Genomic DNA, 18,048 nt, shown 5'->3' with positions numbered 1-18,048 from the left:
CTCATGTGGCTCAAATTGTCACTTTCAATTTCTACCACACTTTCATCACACTCCGACCGACTTTTTAGGTGCTTTTTTTTAGACACGATTGACTCGACTTTTAATCAAGTTCGATGGGATTTGCGTGATTTCCGTCCTTTTGGTATCTAGCGAACGCGCTCCATTAGCGTCAGGTTTTCGCCATTACATAGCTTGATTTGCATGAATAATCCTTTTTATTGTTGCATCGTAGGAGACAAACCAGGGTTGAGCGAGTTAATCCGCAGATGATTTATTCCTGACAAATTGATCCCCCCCAAAGAATAAAACCCTCTGAATGTTGCTGTCCCAAACGGAAGAGAGAAAGACATTGCCCAGACTCTCATTTGCACAGTTATAGTATTACACAAATGCATATTCATTCGCTGATTGACAATGATGCGGACTGGTCCACGACTGCCGAGACTTCTCCGGACTTCACACTCTCCATCCTGGAATCCACATCGTCCGGACCATCTGTCTCCTTATCAGCATGAGTCCAACCTCAAAAGAAGAATCTCAGAGAGAGCCTTTTGTTCATACTGTGATTGAGTTAAGAACCAGAGTTTAATCCTACATCTAATTTTCCTTTTGGAATGTAGGAGGAAACCGCAGTACCCGGAAGAAACTCACTTAGACCTGGGGAAAACATGCAAACTCCACACAGATGGACTGACCAGGATTTGAGGTATGAGGTTAAAAATGAAAAAAAAAACATGTTTTTAAAGTTTATTTTGAATTACTAACTTGTCATAGACGGTCATAGACATCCAATGCATTTTGACTGGCAATGAGACTGAAACAATTCAATGTCGGCCTTCCTACTAAAAATGTGTTCACCTGCTTTGTTCTTTCTGGCTCTCCTTCCCTTGTGTGACTCAAGTGTTGTTTTTTGTCATCAACAACTGCTCTGTGTATTGCAACCCCGTGTTTGTGTGTGTCGTTGTAGAAGTTTTTTCTCTCTTTGGTATGTCCCTCGTTTTCCTTCTCCCAATTATGCTTGTATTTTGGTTGTATTACTCCATTTTATTGCTTGTAAGGTTATTTTGTCACGATATTTTCTCCTGGGTTGCACACCCGAGGCTAATCATAACAATAAGCAGGGCTGCATGGCCCGCAGGCCATAGTTTGGACACCCCTGGTCTATGGAACGCTACCACTGTAGAGCTGACTAACTGATATGATGTTGCTTTTATATATCGGGAACATTTCTATTCTCCTCTTAATCTTCAAATTGGCTTTTTATTGGACACTTTTTTTCTTTCTTTCTAGCCTTTAGGAAGCAGTATGGCTTCAACATCTCAGTCAACTGGGACCCCCAAATGCAAAAACATGCGAATAAAAGGCTTTCTCGCTTGGACAAGTCACGGCGGTCAGGCCCACATCAACCCCTGCGACCGCCTCGGCTCGCTCAGGCTAAAATCTCCGGAGCTGTGGGTTCGAATCCGCAACCCTGCGCTGTAGCCTCTGCTTTCTCTAACCTGGAGAATGTTTGCTGGAAATCGCCAGAGAGAGGGCAGCTCACCACGTCTTGCGGTATTTAATGGCTTTTTAGTTTTGATAGAAAGTCCTTCAGACCCTCGTCGCAGTTGTTTGTGCAGTGGTTTTATATTCCGAATCATGTTTTCTTTATCAATCCGAGTTTTAAAAAAACCCTTATAACATAACAGGAATGCTGAAATGGTAATAAAACAGAGCATTATTTGTGTTCACGAGAAAAAAAAGCAGTACAAAACATTTTGTTAAATGTATTTATGAATAAACTTGTATCGAACAGAGGGCTAGCGTCCCTTTGGTGGGGGTGACTCGGTCCCTAGATCTTTTCCCATTTCTTCTGCAGTTCCCAGCTGACTTTTGGGGAATGGGGGGGTTGTTTCGGGCCTGACACACAGAATTTGAACATTTGATTTCATTTGCCGTCTGGTCAACAGCACGTTTCACATTACTGTCCATTTTGTTGGTTTTGAAAAATATTTCTGAAAGAATTCCTGTTGATGTTTCACACATTTTTTCTTAGTTATCGTGAAGGTTACTTCCAGTTTTGGGGCTTGGAAAGCACTCTAGCTTGTTTAGCAATAAGCAATTTATGACAAATCGTGTAAGAAGCACATGATCTCATTTTACCAATTGAATTTTACAAATGCACTGATGTTCCTGTCATATTCTTTGTTTTTTTTGAGAATTGACCAATAAATGTGCCAATTCCTCGAAGCTCACGTTCCTCAATCTTTCCACGGAATAGACCCCAAGGCGCACGGTCTACTTGCCGAAAGACATTTAGCCGACTGACATCTGGCCGACAGCCAACTGACCGAAAGACCATCTGGACAAACGTAGAATTAGCCGACCGACTATCTAGCCGAAGAACATTTAGCCGACGCGCTCGCCCCGTCCCCGGTCGTGTGTGTGTGTACAAGTTTTTAAACCTCGACCCACGGGCCATATGCGACCCATTACTGATAACAACATTCATTTAGAATTACAAGTTTCAGATAATAACATTCATTTGGAATAACAAGTTACAGAAAACAACATTCATTTAGAATAACAAGGACATTTATTCAGGGCCAAACAAAGTAGTTATAACAGTACAGTAAGTACTATAATGGCAGAAAAAGGTAGTTCTAACAGTAGATAATGTAATTTACACCAGCATAGAAAAACATTGAGATTAATCTTTGAATAATTGAAATCATTCTGAATATATATTACCTAAAATAATGGGAAATGATTTAAATTAAAATAATGCTCTATAATGTGTGTTCCATGGCATTTTCAGGTATTGTTCTCTAAGCCCCCCAGTCTGTCTTTTAGTAAGTCTTACAGTGTTTTTTTTCACATAGCAAGAGCATGTATATGTGTACATTATATAAGAATATTAAATAAAAATTCAGGCCAGCACATTGCACTACGTACTTGTATTTAGAAATATGTCCAGTGGGTAGCAGTAAATTTCGAGATGGCTGCCACTGTAAAGTAACCCAGATAGTCGGTTAAACAAATAGCCAACAGACCGAAAGACCATCTGGCCGAAGGACTGTTGGCCAGATGTCTGTAGGCTAAATGTCTTTCGGCACAAACAGGACACAGACATATCATTTGAACAATACAGACCAGTCTGGGCTGCCTCTACTTCCACCCTTTAGTAGCTTCCGGGTTGCAGAGAGGGCTCTGTCCTCAAGGCACGTCCACTTTCAAGACTAAATGCAGATAAACAAGTGGGTATAACTCAAGTCATGTCCTGTTCCAAGGAGATGAGTTGAAATCAAAAAGGTGTAAACATAGCTTGGTCATCACAATAGAAATCATCACCAATCATATAAATCATCACCAAGAACAGATCATCCATTCCATCTCCCTTTGTATTTTTATTATCTTTATTTGTGGCCTTGTTAGCCTCCAGATTGACCCCCTCTGCTTTGGTAACTGAATTAGTTATGTAAAAAACGCAAAATCTACAGACATTCAGTCAACAAACCAAAAGATAGCTAAGAACCTACATATAGATGATACACGTTATTTGAAAGCTCTTCAATCCTTCTCTTCTTTCAATGACATTTGGAATCACTAAATAATATAAAATTAAATCTGGTGATCCGGGATAATCACCTAAATCAAACACCTGGTTAACATATGAATGATTGTTAGATAAAAATAAAATAATAACAAACATAGTTATGGGCGGTTCATTTTCATAAAAGGTATTAATCTAATTGTTAGGTCTGAAAATACAACTTCAGGAGCAGGCTAAGAAAGAGTGAGATCAATTTAAATAGAAATTACCAGACTTCAAAGTGGAGAGTGAGAGCTCTAACAGTGGAGTCCTGTTCAGCGCGATGTTCTTGCAACTCTTGTCGAATGACCAGTGAATGTGACTTAAATACAGGCAAAACTGACGGTTTTCAGTAGGACTTTGGACAGATACGTTTCAGTCATTTGCAGGGCAAAAGGTAATTGATCAGTGTCGGACAGTTGAGTATTTGTGCTGACTTGTCAACCCAATCACAAGACTAAGATTGATTATTCAGTCAGGCAGTTGGGTGTTTATGCTGACACGTCAGCCATAAGGACGACTATGATGCTGTTATACTTACAAAAACTAATACAATATGAACAAGTCATTGCAAAGAGACTTTGTCTTATCTTACACTAATCTTCCTATTTTTAAGTTCATTTTTCATATAACCAGACCAAACATTCCATCTCTTATCATGGGAAAAGTGAGATCCGATAAGATGGAATAGGATGGGGGCGGGGGTTCTTCTGCGAACAACCAATCGTTGAAAGTCTCCTTTATTGCCGCTTGTTATTCTTTTGCCTAATTACTTCTACAACTACGTGAATGTAGATTATCAGACGGATAGCTTCAATTAAATGCCAGATGTGTTGAAGAAGGAAGTCAGTTATCATTCAGCACGTCAAAAGAAGATGAACATCCATGAAATGTCGTAATAATCGCTGGCGGCAAACTATCTGTAGGGGATGCCGTCATGCTGAAGCAGTCCCGTTGAGGCCTTTTAAGATGCTCGGTCATAGGGGATGGGGCTCGGCCTATAGCCACTGCTCCTCCGCATCCTGAGGAGCACGGTGAGCTGGCACGGGCATTTCGTTAGGATTTCTCCCGGACGCCTCCCAGGGTCGACGCCGTGGCCTCGACCCTGGCCACTCTATGGAGAGTATGTCTCCCGGCTGGCCCCGGAACGCTCTGTGATCTTCGCCGAAGGGCTGGATTAACTGTCTGGGGAGAGGGACGATGATCGGAAGAAGATGAGGTGAGATGCGGTGGTGTGTAGCGACGGTCAAGCGCTTATTGCATGGAGCAACTTGTGGGGGGAGAATGAAATCATCAATTGGATTCGAAAATGGTTATGAAACAATCTTGAACTTTTTTTGACTGGAACTGTAGGAATCATAAGATGGGCAAGAAAACCTTCCAGCTTGTCATCGGATTCTTACTCCAAAGCTGAAGAAAGCGTCAAGTCTCTGAAGGAAAGACTTTTTCAGGATGTCATCGACTGCTATGTTAATGTTGCGGTATCATGGTTTATTTGGGTAGCTTTCTGTGACCTACTTTGGACACCAAGCCCAGTTTATTTGTTGTTTGGAGTAAGCAATTGAGGCATTCAATTTACCATCAAAGTGTTCAGTATTTGCTTTAAGGGTATCTGGTGCCATCTAGCCTTGTGAATGGATATCATGTTTACACCCCGAATGTAAGCCGATTGAGACTTTTTCAGTCTTATTTCAATGCAAAATGACATTGTCTTATATTCCAGCCAAGGTGGCATGTGCGTACCGTATTTATTGGCACATAATCCGCCAGAGCGTATAAGCCGCTCCCTGAAAATGGCCTTGAAATTTTGGAATTTTACAATTTCTCGCGTATAAGCAGCCCCGATTGACAATTTTCACTTCCATATTCATGGTTTTAATCGGCAGTACAAATGTGTTACTTTGAGGAGAACATTTTAAGAAAAATCATCACAAGTGGTATTTCTGAGATACTGGATGAATCAAACGCACATTATTAGGGTCAATATAATAAGGAAATTAATGTGCCTGTTTTGTAAATGCAAAAAGGTCAAATTATTCAAATTGAAAAAGGGGAAAATGATCTTGATGAGAACCTGATGCTTTTTAATGAATTACAATGTTCTTATTGATAGGTGCACCAATAAGTATTCCCAAGTTCACCTTTCAATAACGGAGGCATCTGAGATCATATCCTTTATTCTTGCAAGAGAGAATCGATCAACATGCGCCTCCGGTCCCTTTTGCTAATATATTCATAAGATTTAAACAACATGCATAACAGAAGTCTAAACATTAGTCACAGTTCTCAAAACTATTGTAGGTCTGTCAAATCTTCCCGAGAGAAAATTTATGCAGACCGTCTTGAGAAGCCATGTTTCCCAAAACAAATCCACAGTTCCCAAGAGCTTGTTGTTAACCGTCTTCAAAGTTCGGGCTTCCCAAAACAATGTACCTTTCTCTTGCTGTGAACCATAGTATCCAGAAGTCCAGGTGTGAAGGAGAAGTGACCTCCAAAGGTGTTTTGGTTCACTTTGGAGCGAACACTTCTTTTGCAACAGATGTATTAAAATGCCTCTTATTAATGTCACATTTATAATAATGATGAACCTAACATTCCTAATAAGCAAAGCGTTCATGTATGTAATATTTAATATCCAAAATAAGAAAAGCGTTCATATATGTAATGTTTCATATCCAAAATAAGCAAATCGTTCTTTATTGCAAGCATATATATCATATTGATAACTCCAACATTCCTAATAAAGTACAAAGTAAAGAAAAAAAGGAATGTATAAAGAAATATTAAAATGTAATTAAAAAAAAAAGATGGAGGAGCTGTAAAACATGAAAAACAAATGAGAGTGGACAGAACTACTCCCACTGGCTTCCGCGTGACGGCGCCATATTGGTGGGCCGGATTAAAAGGTCTAGCGGGCTGGCTATGGCCCGCGGGCCGTAGTTTGCTCATGGCCGGTCTGATTTGTAACTACGTACTACGTCGTATGTGGTTTTTAATCTCCCGTATTTGCATTCCCCCTTTTCTTGCTACTGTCACAATTAAATTTCCCGAATGCGGGATGAATAGAGTTATCCAATCCAATCCAAAATGGCTATTGAGAATGCCCACTTATATCAGCATTAAAATAGATACAAAATGGCCCGCGGGCTGCGAATTTAATATTTTTATTTCACAAATTAGGTCAAAATCCAAATTTAGATGAACATGTCAAAATGATGGCGGTCGTCATTTCTTATGTCAGGATGGCCGAGTGGTCTAAGGCGCCAGACTCAAGGTTTGATCCCCTTTCATCCTTACTGCATGAGTATTCTGGTCTCCGAATGGAGGCGTGGGTTCAAATCCCACTCCTGACATGATTTTTAGGCAGCCACCAATATCACATGCACACCTAAATTCAGAGTTTTACCTCATTTATGATGTGAAAATATCAAGTCCCCGTCCATTTTGTGCCATACGAATCATGAGTAAATGTCCGTCGACCGGACATTTTCTGTCATTGAGCGATACCATTTCTGTCATTCACCAAGTCAGGATGGCCGAGCGGTCTAAGGCGCCGGACTCAAGGTTGGATCCCTTTCATGCAAAATGAATGAGTATTCTGGTCTCCAAATGGAGGCGTGGGTTCAAATCCCACTTCTGACATGATTTTGAAGAAATAATGTTGCTTAATGACACGTAGTTCGCAATCACTTGAAAATATTAATACATAAAAATGACTCATATACGTCATCTTTACCTTATTTTTGGAAAATTTCGAAGGCATATGAAGCTAGTGGTACAGTCCTTAATAAAAAAAAAAAAAAAATATATATATATATATATATATATATATATATATATATATATATATATATATATATATATATATATATATATATATATATATATATATATATATATATATATATAAAACCAACAACAAATACTCAAAAGCAATGCGTAAAAGATGTTATTTGTTATCGCTCTTGATTGGACATGAAAGATCATTGGCACAGAGAAAAGAAAAAAAGAAAAGAAATGAAACGAAAAAGAAAAGAAAAGAAAAGAAATGAAATGAAATGAAATGAAAAGAAAAGAAAAGAAAAGAAAAGAAAAGAAAAGAAGAGAAAAGAAAAGAAAAGAAAAGAAGAGAAAAGAAGAGAAGAGAAGAGAAGAGAAGAGAAGAGAAGAAAAGAACAGAAAAGACAAGAAAAAGAAAGAACAGAAAAGAAAAAGAAAAAAGACTGGACCTAAAAGATCATTGGCGAGGAGAATACACAAAAACCAAAAAAAGAAAAGAAAAGAAGAGTTAAGAAAGAAAAGATGAGTTGAGAAAAGAAAAGAAGAGTTAAGATAAGAAAAGGGCTTACATGTCTTTCAGCAAAAAGCTGTAAGTGCAAAAGACTTCCTCGGAAGCCAATTTGATTGACATTTCTGAGGTGTGGAGAATTCCTCAGAATTAGCCAGCAAGGCCACGCCCGCCTTTCAGATAACGTCCTCCTCTCGGTGCAGGCAAGGAAGGCCAGCAAGGCCAGCCAGGCCAGAGAGCCCAGAGAGAGCTGCTTTGAACATTAGCACAGAATCTGGTGTGACAGGTGCGCTTTGGAATGACAGACATGACCACACTGGACCATTTTTCTTTTATACCTTTGGACCAATTTCCCAATGCAGCCACAGTGCTTCAATAAGAAGAAGCCAATGGAAAATAGTGCACAGTTCAGCCTGCAAATGGGAAATGACACACACACACACACACACAGGAGAAGAAAACAAATCGAAAAGAAAGACGAAAAGAAAGGTCGTCAGTGTCATGTGGTTATATTGTAAAACATTCATTCACAACACAAAATTCATTGAAAGAGCCCAGCTTTGCCCACACTTCCTGCCCAGACAGAATTTGGCTCGGTGCTACCAACATTTGGAATGGAGCGTCCGACCGGGGTGGGTGCTTGCTGCCGGCTTCGGCTCGTCGGCCCCAGAGTCAATAAGGCGGAAAGGCTCAAGACGCCAATAGAGGTAGGATGATATCAGCAGGTCAACTGCTGAACCCTTGAAAGGTAAAACTGTCTGAATGAGAGGAGGAGCGGCCTATGAACGGGAGGGGCAATTTCCTCACTCCCCCATCAGATAATGAGGACGCCACGTCACACTCTCCTTGCATTGATAATGATAATGGTCACACAAAAAATTCCCAGTGTAACAAAATGCTACAAATGCCCCCAGTGCGGGAAAAAATTGGTACTAAGAATAATTTGAAAAATGATATGAGGAACCACAGTGGAGAAAACCCTTGTGTGGTCGAAGATTTGCACATACGAGACTTAAACGTACACACAAGAACCTGCTGGGGAGAAACCCTTTACATGCTCAGTTTGTGGCCACACGTTCAATAAATAGACACACAAGGACCCACACTCGAGAAAAAGCTTTTTTCTGCTCAGTTAGTGGTAAAGCTTTTTTTCCTCAAAGCAAAGCTACTGAAAAAGACCCACCCTGGAGAAAACCCCTCTTCCTTTTCAATTTGCGGTACAGCATTCATTCAGAAGGGTAGCAACCCACCCTGGAGAAAAACCGTTTTACTGCTCAGTTTGTGGTAAAGATTTTTCTTCAAAGCAATGCTAAAAAATACACACAGCAATCCACACTGGAGAAATACCTTTTTCCTGCTCAGTTTGTGATACAGCATTCACACAGAAGGATGGCAATCCACACTGGTGAAAAACCGTTGTACTGCTCAGTTTGTGGTATATATATATATAGATAAATATATATATATATATCTATATATATATATATATGTATATATATATATATATATATATATATATATATATATATATATATATATATATATATATATATATATATATATATATATATATATATATATATATATATATATATATATATATATATATATATATATATATATATATATATATATATATATATATATATATATATATATATATATATATATATATATATATATATATATATATATATATATATATATATATATATATATATATATATATATATATATATATATATATATATATATATATATATATATATATATATATATATATATATATCTATATATATATATATCTATATATATATATATATATATATATATATATATATATATATATATATATATATATATATATATATATATATATATATATATATATATATATATATATATATATATATATATATATATATATATATATATATATATATATATATATATATATATATATATATATATATATATATATATATATATATATATATATATATATATATATATATATATATATATAAATATATATATATATATATATATATATATATATATATATATATATATATATAAATATATATATATATATATATATATATATATATATATATATATATATATATATATATATATATATATAAATATATATATATATATATATATATATATATATATATATATATATATATATATATATATATATATATATATATATATATATATATATATATATATATATATATATATATATATATATATATATATATATATATATATATATATATATATATATATATATATATATATATATATATATATATATATATATATATATATATATATATATATATATATATATATATATATATATATATATATATATATATATATATATATATATATATATATATATATATATATATATATATATATATATATATATATATATATATATATATATATATATATATATATATATATATATATATATATATATATATATACAAGGTAACTACTTTAAATCAATTAATTTGTTCATTTTCCAAGCCCCTGAAATCCTGGCTTCAAATCTCGGTCGGTCTACCTGTGTGGAGTTTGCATGTTCTCCACCAGCCTGCGTGGGTTTCCACCGGCTACTCCGGTTTGCTCCCACTTTCCAAAAACATGCACGGTAAGCTGATTAGACCGTCTAAATAGCCCCTCGCGATGAGTACGTCAACTGATAGGTCTGAAAATTCAACTTCAGGAGGAGGCTAAGAAAGACTGAGATCAATTTAAATAGGAAATAGGATTATTACCAGACTTCAAAGTGGAGAGTGAGAGCTCTAACAGTGGAGTCCTGTTTAGCGCGATGTTCTTGCAACTCTTGTCGAATGACCAGTGAATGTGACTTAAATACAGGCAAAACTGACGGTTTTCAGTAGGACTTTGGCCAGATACGTTTCAGTCATTTGCAGGGCAAAAGGTAATTGATCAGTGTCGGACAGTTGAGTATTTGTGCTGACTTGTCAACCCAATCACAAGACTAAGATTGATTATTCAGGCAGACACTTGGGTGTTTATGCTGACATGTCAGCCATAAGGATGACTTCGATGCTGTTATACTCACAAAAACTGATACAATATGAACAAGTAATTGCAAAGAGACTTTGTCTTATCTTACACAACGTATTACTGTATTCTGTTTTTTTCTTTTAAAGTAGTGATTACTGTAATTGACCTTTGTTTGAGCAGGTGGTGATGCAGCTAACGCCCAGCAGCTTTTTGCCTCACCGCTTATGTGCACGGCTGGATGATACCAGACAGATGGCTGCACTCAACGCATTGTGGACTCTCGGTAAACGCCTCGGCACATGCCTATCGTTGCGGTCACTCCAATGAGTGTTTGTGCTTCCCCACCACCAGACCCAGTCTTTGCGCGTGATTGGCCCCACATCACGTCTCTTGGTTGACTGTTCGATTCCTGCGATGATCTGCCCCGGCCCTCCTCGGCCTCCTTGTGCTTACTGGCTACTTTTATTTAGTAGCTGTTTTTGTGGCCTGTTTATGTCCAGAAAGAATGTGAAGTTCAATGGTAAATATGTCCTACAGTTCCTGTTGTCTAGGTTCATATGTTTCATCTCTTAGTATTTTATTGAATAAAAGTCAAATTGTCAAAATCATGTTTGTATATACAATATGTACAGGTACAGTAATCCCTTGAATATCACAGATAATGTACACCAAACATGGCCGCGATCATGGAAATACCACGGAGCAGGATCATCCCTATTATTACTACCATATGACATATTTTGGCGCCTATACAGAAATACAAGTACATGTGACAGGGTGAAGTAGTTGATGTTATACATGAGCGCAGGTGTTAAGTTAAAAAGGGACTCATGCCTCTTAGCATGCGTTAAACACACGGCGATGACGTAATGGGCACGCGCAAGTCACGCAGTGATTAACCAATGGTCATAGACCTTGGTATAGTATAATAACGGGCTATTCAGACATTTCTCTAAGTTGGTTTGAAATACGACAAAGGACCTGTCTGATTATTTCACCCGTCTTTTAAAAGCGAAATACTGCCACCCGTGGAAAATCACTGGTACAACATTTTTGGAGGCACCGCTGGGATTGCTGCTTAGATGACCAGTATTCACAACCTGACTACTGAATGCTGAGCCAGCAGAACCAACCACATCCAGGAACAAGACAGTGAGGAGAGGCGTTGTGGTGAAAAGGGACGTGAAGTTGGCAGAGTACTCGTCATCTGAGGCCAGTAGAGATCATAAGAGAGACGGTAAAAACGTGCCAGTTCAGTGTTCACTTTTGCATCATAAACCAAACTCCTACAGTGTTGAGAAAATGGAAATGGAACGGGAGCAAGTACGCCTAGAGGTAGAAGAAATGTTGCACAAGCTAACAGTTAATGACCTGTTAGAAATATGTGATTTCCTTAACATAGGGAGTCCGAAACGCATATCACAATTCAAATTGTTGTGTCACATCGCTAACCACCTGGAAAGGAACGAACTCAAAGACGAGGACCAAGGTATGTCTGAGTTGTTAAAATTAAAAGAGGGGATAAGGATGTTGTATGAAGACAGAAGACTGGGGTGGCAGAGACTTTTTGGGGCAAAGCAGGCAATAAATAGTGAACACTTGGCCTCTCTTGAGCGCGAAAAAATTCTCAAGAGGGACCTTGAAGCCATGAAACAAGAACAAGCTAGGCATAATGAAGAGAGCGATAAGCAAAGAAGAGATTTGTTGGAGCAGCTCTGCGAGAAATGAAGCTATAGAAATTTACAAAGCTGAGAGAGAAAATCAGCGGTACGAAATTATAGAATTGAAGAACCAGCTTGACAAAACAGTTGGCTGTTTAGCAAAGGCAGCAACAGATGTGGAGGCAAAAGAATTGAAACTTTTATCTTATGAAGAGGAAATAGCCCAAAAGAAAAAACTCTTGGCGCTAGAAAACTTGCATACTGATGAATTCGTTCAATCTAAAGATCACATCATCAAAAGACTGGAAGAGGACATATCGCAACAGAGAGAAGCCTTTCAGAAAAAGATTGACCATCTTGAACTTCAGTTTGAACAAGCCGAGCAGCAGAAAACTGATGAGATTAGAATACTACAAGAAGAGCAAAAGGCTCTGGAGAAACAGGTAGACATGCTTGTTGCGGAGAAGGAGAAACTTTTTCAGACCAAGCAAGCAACAGAAAGAGAGAATATGGCATCTCTCCAGAGGGAGGAAGTACTGAAAGAGGAGCTTGAATTACTGAAGCTGGAAAAAGTTACATTCTTGAAAGAAAGGGAACAAGAACAGGCGAATGAGAGGTTAAAGATAGAAGCAACAAGAGCTTTGACCCAATATGGTAGAGATACTGACAAGTCTTCCCTTGAATGTCAAAAATCTAGTGAATCAATTCCTACTCAACAGACAAAGACGAGTAGATTCCCAAAGGTCAAACCAAAACCAGACATTCGGACATCAAGAAACGTACAAGCTAAACCTCTGAACGCAAAAGAAATGAGCTCCTCTTCAAATCTTGAATCCGCTGGCAACAGGACAAATGAAACTGAACCAGAACCGACGGAGATACAGAAATCGAATTGGAAGGAGCCTTCGAATAAACTTGTGCATGTTTACAACTGTACCCGTTGTGATGTGACAGGTTATTCACCATTTTATCTACTGTTCGGGAGGTCGCCGAGGCTTCCAGTGGACATGCTCTTTGGACTATGCAACAGGTCCGATGCAGATGGACAGCAGGACTATGTGGAGAAATTGAGACGAGAGATGAAGGAGGCGTACACGAGAGATGAAGGAGGCGTACACCATTGCCACCGAGAATGCACGGAAAGCGGCAGAAAAAGGTAAAAAGCACTATGACACTAAAGTAAGGAGTTCTGTGCTACAACCAGGAGAGCGCATCCTGATGGAAAATCTGACACCAAGAGGAGGACCCGGGAAACTCCGTGACTTCTGGGAAGATACTGTTCACACAGTGGTGAAGCAAATGGGATCTGACCTACCAATTTATGAAGTTAGGCCAGAAAGAGGTAAAGATCGTTCCAGAGTTCTGCACAGAAATCTACTAATGTCTTGTGACCATTTGCCCGTTGAGATAACACCAGAAGAAGGGAAAATCGGCACGAGGACGCCGAGAAAGAAACAGCAGCCGGCATCTCATCAGGAGTCAGACAAAGAAAGCGATGACGAAGATGACTTCCACTATGAGCTACGCCAGCTAAATGAGAGAGGTACCCAAGAGATGGAGCCGGAGCACAGGCCACTGCCTGTGGACCAGACACACGAAGTGAGGGGCCCTGCTTCCGGACCAGTACAAGTAGAAGAGGACCATCAGCTGGAGGACCTGCCTGGTGAGGGAGCAAACCCTCCTCTTGAAGGTCCTAGTGATGAGCAGTTATCAGAGACTTCCCCGCCAACCGCCGTGACGGAACCTGAGGCGCTGACTGTTGAACGGCCGAGAAGGGAGAGACACCCACCACGACGTACGACCTATGACCATCTTGGAATCCCCTCATGTTATAGTACACAGTCACCGCAGGAGCGGCTAACTGTTTACCCTGCACCAGGAGTGGCCCCTTGGTTAGTACACCTGCATCCATATTACCTGCAGCCACCTTTTTTGTTTGGACTCCAACAAGCTTGAACCTACAAGGACGACGTGCATGATGCGGTCATGGACTGTCATGGACTGTTATGGACTGTTATGGACTGTTAGGGACTGTTATGGACTGTGATTACTGTGCCATCCAGTTAAACGTGGACCGTACGAGTTGTGGATTATATTTGAACTGTGGCCCGTGCCGCCTGGACTTTAATGAGCATCGGCTCACCAAAGTGGAAATGTTTGGGAGCATATTAATGTCGGGACGACATTTGTTTTTGTGGGGGAGAGTGTGACAGAGTGAAGTAGTTGATGTTATACATGAGCGCAGGTGTTAAGTTAAAAAGGGACTCATGCCGCTTAGCATGCGTTAAACACACGGCGATGACGTAATGGGCACGCGCAAGTCACGCAGTGATTAACCAATGGTCATAGACCTTGGTATAGTATAATAACGGGCTATTCAGACATTTCTCTAAGTTCGTTTGAAATACAACAAAGGACCTGTCTGATTATTTCACCCGTCTTTTAAAGGTATGTTGCTTTATTTTGAATATCGATTGAGTGTGAGATGTGCAAGAGGCAATAAGTAGCATGTGAGAAAGAACGTAATGCTTAGTGATGCTTGTTTACTTTTTTTTATGTGTGCGCGTAAATGTGCGAGTCTCGGGTATTGTTTACAGCAAGCTACCTTCGGCCGCTGGTTATTTACTTTTTCATGTGTGCGCGTAAATGTGCGAGTCTCGGGTATTGTTTAAAGCGAGCTACCTTCGGCCGCTGGTTGTTTACTTTTTTTATGTGTGTGCGTGAATGTGCGAGTCTCGGGTGCATTGTTTACAGCAGGCTACTTTCGGCCGCCGTTATAAGGGTAGCATAATAAGTATGCAAAATATGACGGCCGGAACAAAAGGTAACAAGTTTCTATACTCATAAGTTATAATCGTTTTAGCAACAAGTACATTGTTTGGATTATAACGGGTTGTTAATATGTTACTATGTATATATTTGAGTGTTATTGTATATTATGTTTTGTGTGAATTGCTTTGATATAACTGAAGTTGGTTTGAAATACAACAAAGGACCTGTCTGATTATTTCACCCGTCTTTTAAAGGCGAAATACTGCCACCCGTGGAAAATCACGGGTACAACATAAACAAGTCCAATTATCAATGATCAAGGGCAGCCTCTTGGAGCTCTAGCACGACATGAATCCTCACCGCGGGAAGGAGAACCATCAACTGTGTTGCATGTTTAGGGACATAGTTACCTTCAACGGATAGCTGGCTGCTTTACTGGTTGGTGTGTCATTTTTTACCTTTGGTGACCAATTTGTCTGCCAGAGCACTCGACAGCGGCGACAAAGACAACTTCAGCTGGTCTCTCCAATTACTCACTCAACCTTTGAATCAACACAGCAGGTGCTACAGGCGGGGAATTCACATTATATTTGTGTATTTATAAACTTCACTGCCCCATTTGCTTTTGGACATTTAAAAAACTATCTTGCCGGCAGGACTTTACGATTCATGTTTGTGTCTGTGGGAACCATGTTGAGTTGATTGCTTTGAATAACCTGTTATTAGTGTTCTTATTTTTGCTCTGAAGGATTTTGGGAGGCAAGCGACAAAAACACAGGCAAGATTTAATTGAAGCTTCAATGGTGGATTCTCTTGATATTCACAAGGGAAACGACAACTTGTCATAGATCTGACTCCAGTTTAAAAGCTTTCTCGCTCTCTCCCGCAGCCCAAAGTTCATTTGAATATTAGTGGGTGGGTTTCAGTTACAAAGGAATTTCCATATCAGAATCTAAGGGTTGCTAGCCTTTTAATGAACTTGATTTTGTAGTTAGGCCTTGAGATTTTTCAGGTTTCTTGGACAGCTAGACAGAAGGAATTGTGGGTCTCAAGGTAAGTGTATGCATACAAGACTTGGGTGATCAAACAATCCTTGGACAAGCAGTCCAGGTTAGATAGGACTTGACGGTTGTTTGTGACCTCGAAACACTTTGAGAATAATAAGAGAATGATTTAACAAAGAAATGAATTAATACAACTATATGTATAATAGTAATACAGAATAAACCCAACAACAGGGTTCTACCTAACTTTTTAAGCCTGTGGGGCAGGTAACCCGTCTATCTTACCGTCAACAAACAAAACAAACTTTATGCGGAGTACAGTGATACCTTGAGATACAAGCTTATTGCATTCCGGGACAGAGCTCGTATGTCAATGTACTCGTATCTCAAATCAATTATTCCCATGAAGATGAACTGAAGAGAAATTCATTCCTTCCTACTCTGAAAAAAATCAGAATATTACAATGGAAAAACATCTTTTGGTTCTAATTCATCCCCCACTCATGAAGTAACAAATACCTATCTAGTGGTTATGTTCTTCTATACTAAAATGTGACTTTTTGGAATCTTTTTTGCTTTCAAGTCCGTGTAAATTCCACTGGCTTTTTAGCAGATCGTCGACTCAGTGAGGGTATCCAGTAAAAAAATGCAACCTGTGCTCGTAATTATCTTTACGCAAGACCGACAGTGCGCTGTTATAATAAGCAGTCTCCCGCATCTCAGCCACTTGGCTGTCTTGTATGCTCGTATCTCAATGCAAATATTTTCTCAGAATTTTGCTCGCAACTCAAGGCAAATATCGGCTCAGAATTTTGCTCGTATCTTAAACTTTCTCGTATGTCAAGGTATTACTGTATTAGGCAGAGTACTATTGTGTACATTTCATTCAAATATACTGTTATAACGTAAAACCAAACACAGATATGTGAAATATTCTGTGTCCCGGTACAAAGACATTGAACAGATGAAATCCTAAACGGATCAAGATTGATGCTGCGTGAAAAACAACAACAACTAATATTCGTTGCAAAATGGTGGTGCCCTTAAGAATAAGAACACTTGCACATATATGTATGTGTATGTATATATGTGCTCATATATATTTCAGCAACACGGTTATTTATTTATATATTTATTCATGTATATATTTATTAACTTATTACCTATCTATTTATGTCTAAAATGCCTTTCCTATTTTTGCATCCTCACCCTCTTGAGGACACCCCACCCCACTGAGGGAGGGTAAGTATAAAGACTGAGAGTCGCCGGAAAATGGCGCTCAAGGCGGAGAGCTAACAAGTATGAATATGTCATAAATAAATGTCATAAATGTGTCTGGCCTGGGAAGACGAACTTGTGGAGAAGCACTATACAATTTCGTCATACGCTGCTGAGGGTATGATGACTACTAGGGTTTTTGTCAAGTCAACGATGACGACAATGCCTATGTCTGATTTTCATTTTTTTTTCATTTTTTTTTTTGCTATTGTGACAACGAAATTTCCCGAATAGGGGATGAATAAAGTAGTCCAATCCAATGTTGGGACACTCGTATGTCAAGGTATTACTGTATTAGGCAGAGTACTATTGTGTACTTTTCATTTAAATATACTGTTATAAGGTAATACCAAACACAGATATGGTGAACTATATTATGTGTCCCGGTACAAAGACGTTGAACAGACGAAATCC

The 18,048-nt window shown here is 38.6% G+C and overlaps 1 long non-coding RNA gene and 2 other non-coding genes across 3 annotated transcripts in view; all 3 read left to right on the top strand.

The window, feature by feature from the left end:
* LOC144181124 (uncharacterized) overlaps positions 1 to 11,527 on the top strand; it is an 87,462-nt gene extending 75,935 nt beyond the window's left edge. The window contains exons 3-4 of the long non-coding RNA XR_013324616.1: positions 11,100 to 11,202; positions 11,271 to 11,527. This is a non-coding gene — a long non-coding RNA (uncharacterized LOC144181124). The remainder of the gene's footprint in view (positions 1 to 11,099; positions 11,203 to 11,270) is intronic.
* Positions 6,808 to 6,924, top strand: trnal-caa (transfer RNA leucine (anticodon CAA)). The gene is made up of 2 exons: positions 6,808 to 6,845; positions 6,879 to 6,924. It is a non-coding gene; the product is annotated as a tRNA-Leu (tRNA).
* Positions 7,098 to 7,213, top strand: trnal-caa (transfer RNA leucine (anticodon CAA)). Its single transcript has 2 exons — positions 7,098 to 7,135; positions 7,168 to 7,213. It is a non-coding gene; the product is annotated as a tRNA-Leu (tRNA).
* Positions 11,528 to 18,048: the final 6,521 nt, after the last annotated feature.

Source organism: Stigmatopora nigra, chromosome 23 (genome assembly GCF_051989575.1).
Source record: "Stigmatopora nigra isolate UIUO_SnigA chromosome 23, RoL_Snig_1.1, whole genome shotgun sequence".
In the NCBI taxonomy this organism is placed as follows: Eukaryota; Metazoa; Chordata; class Actinopteri; order Syngnathiformes; family Syngnathidae; genus Stigmatopora; species Stigmatopora nigra.
This window is presented reverse-complemented; position numbering and strand designations above follow the sequence as displayed.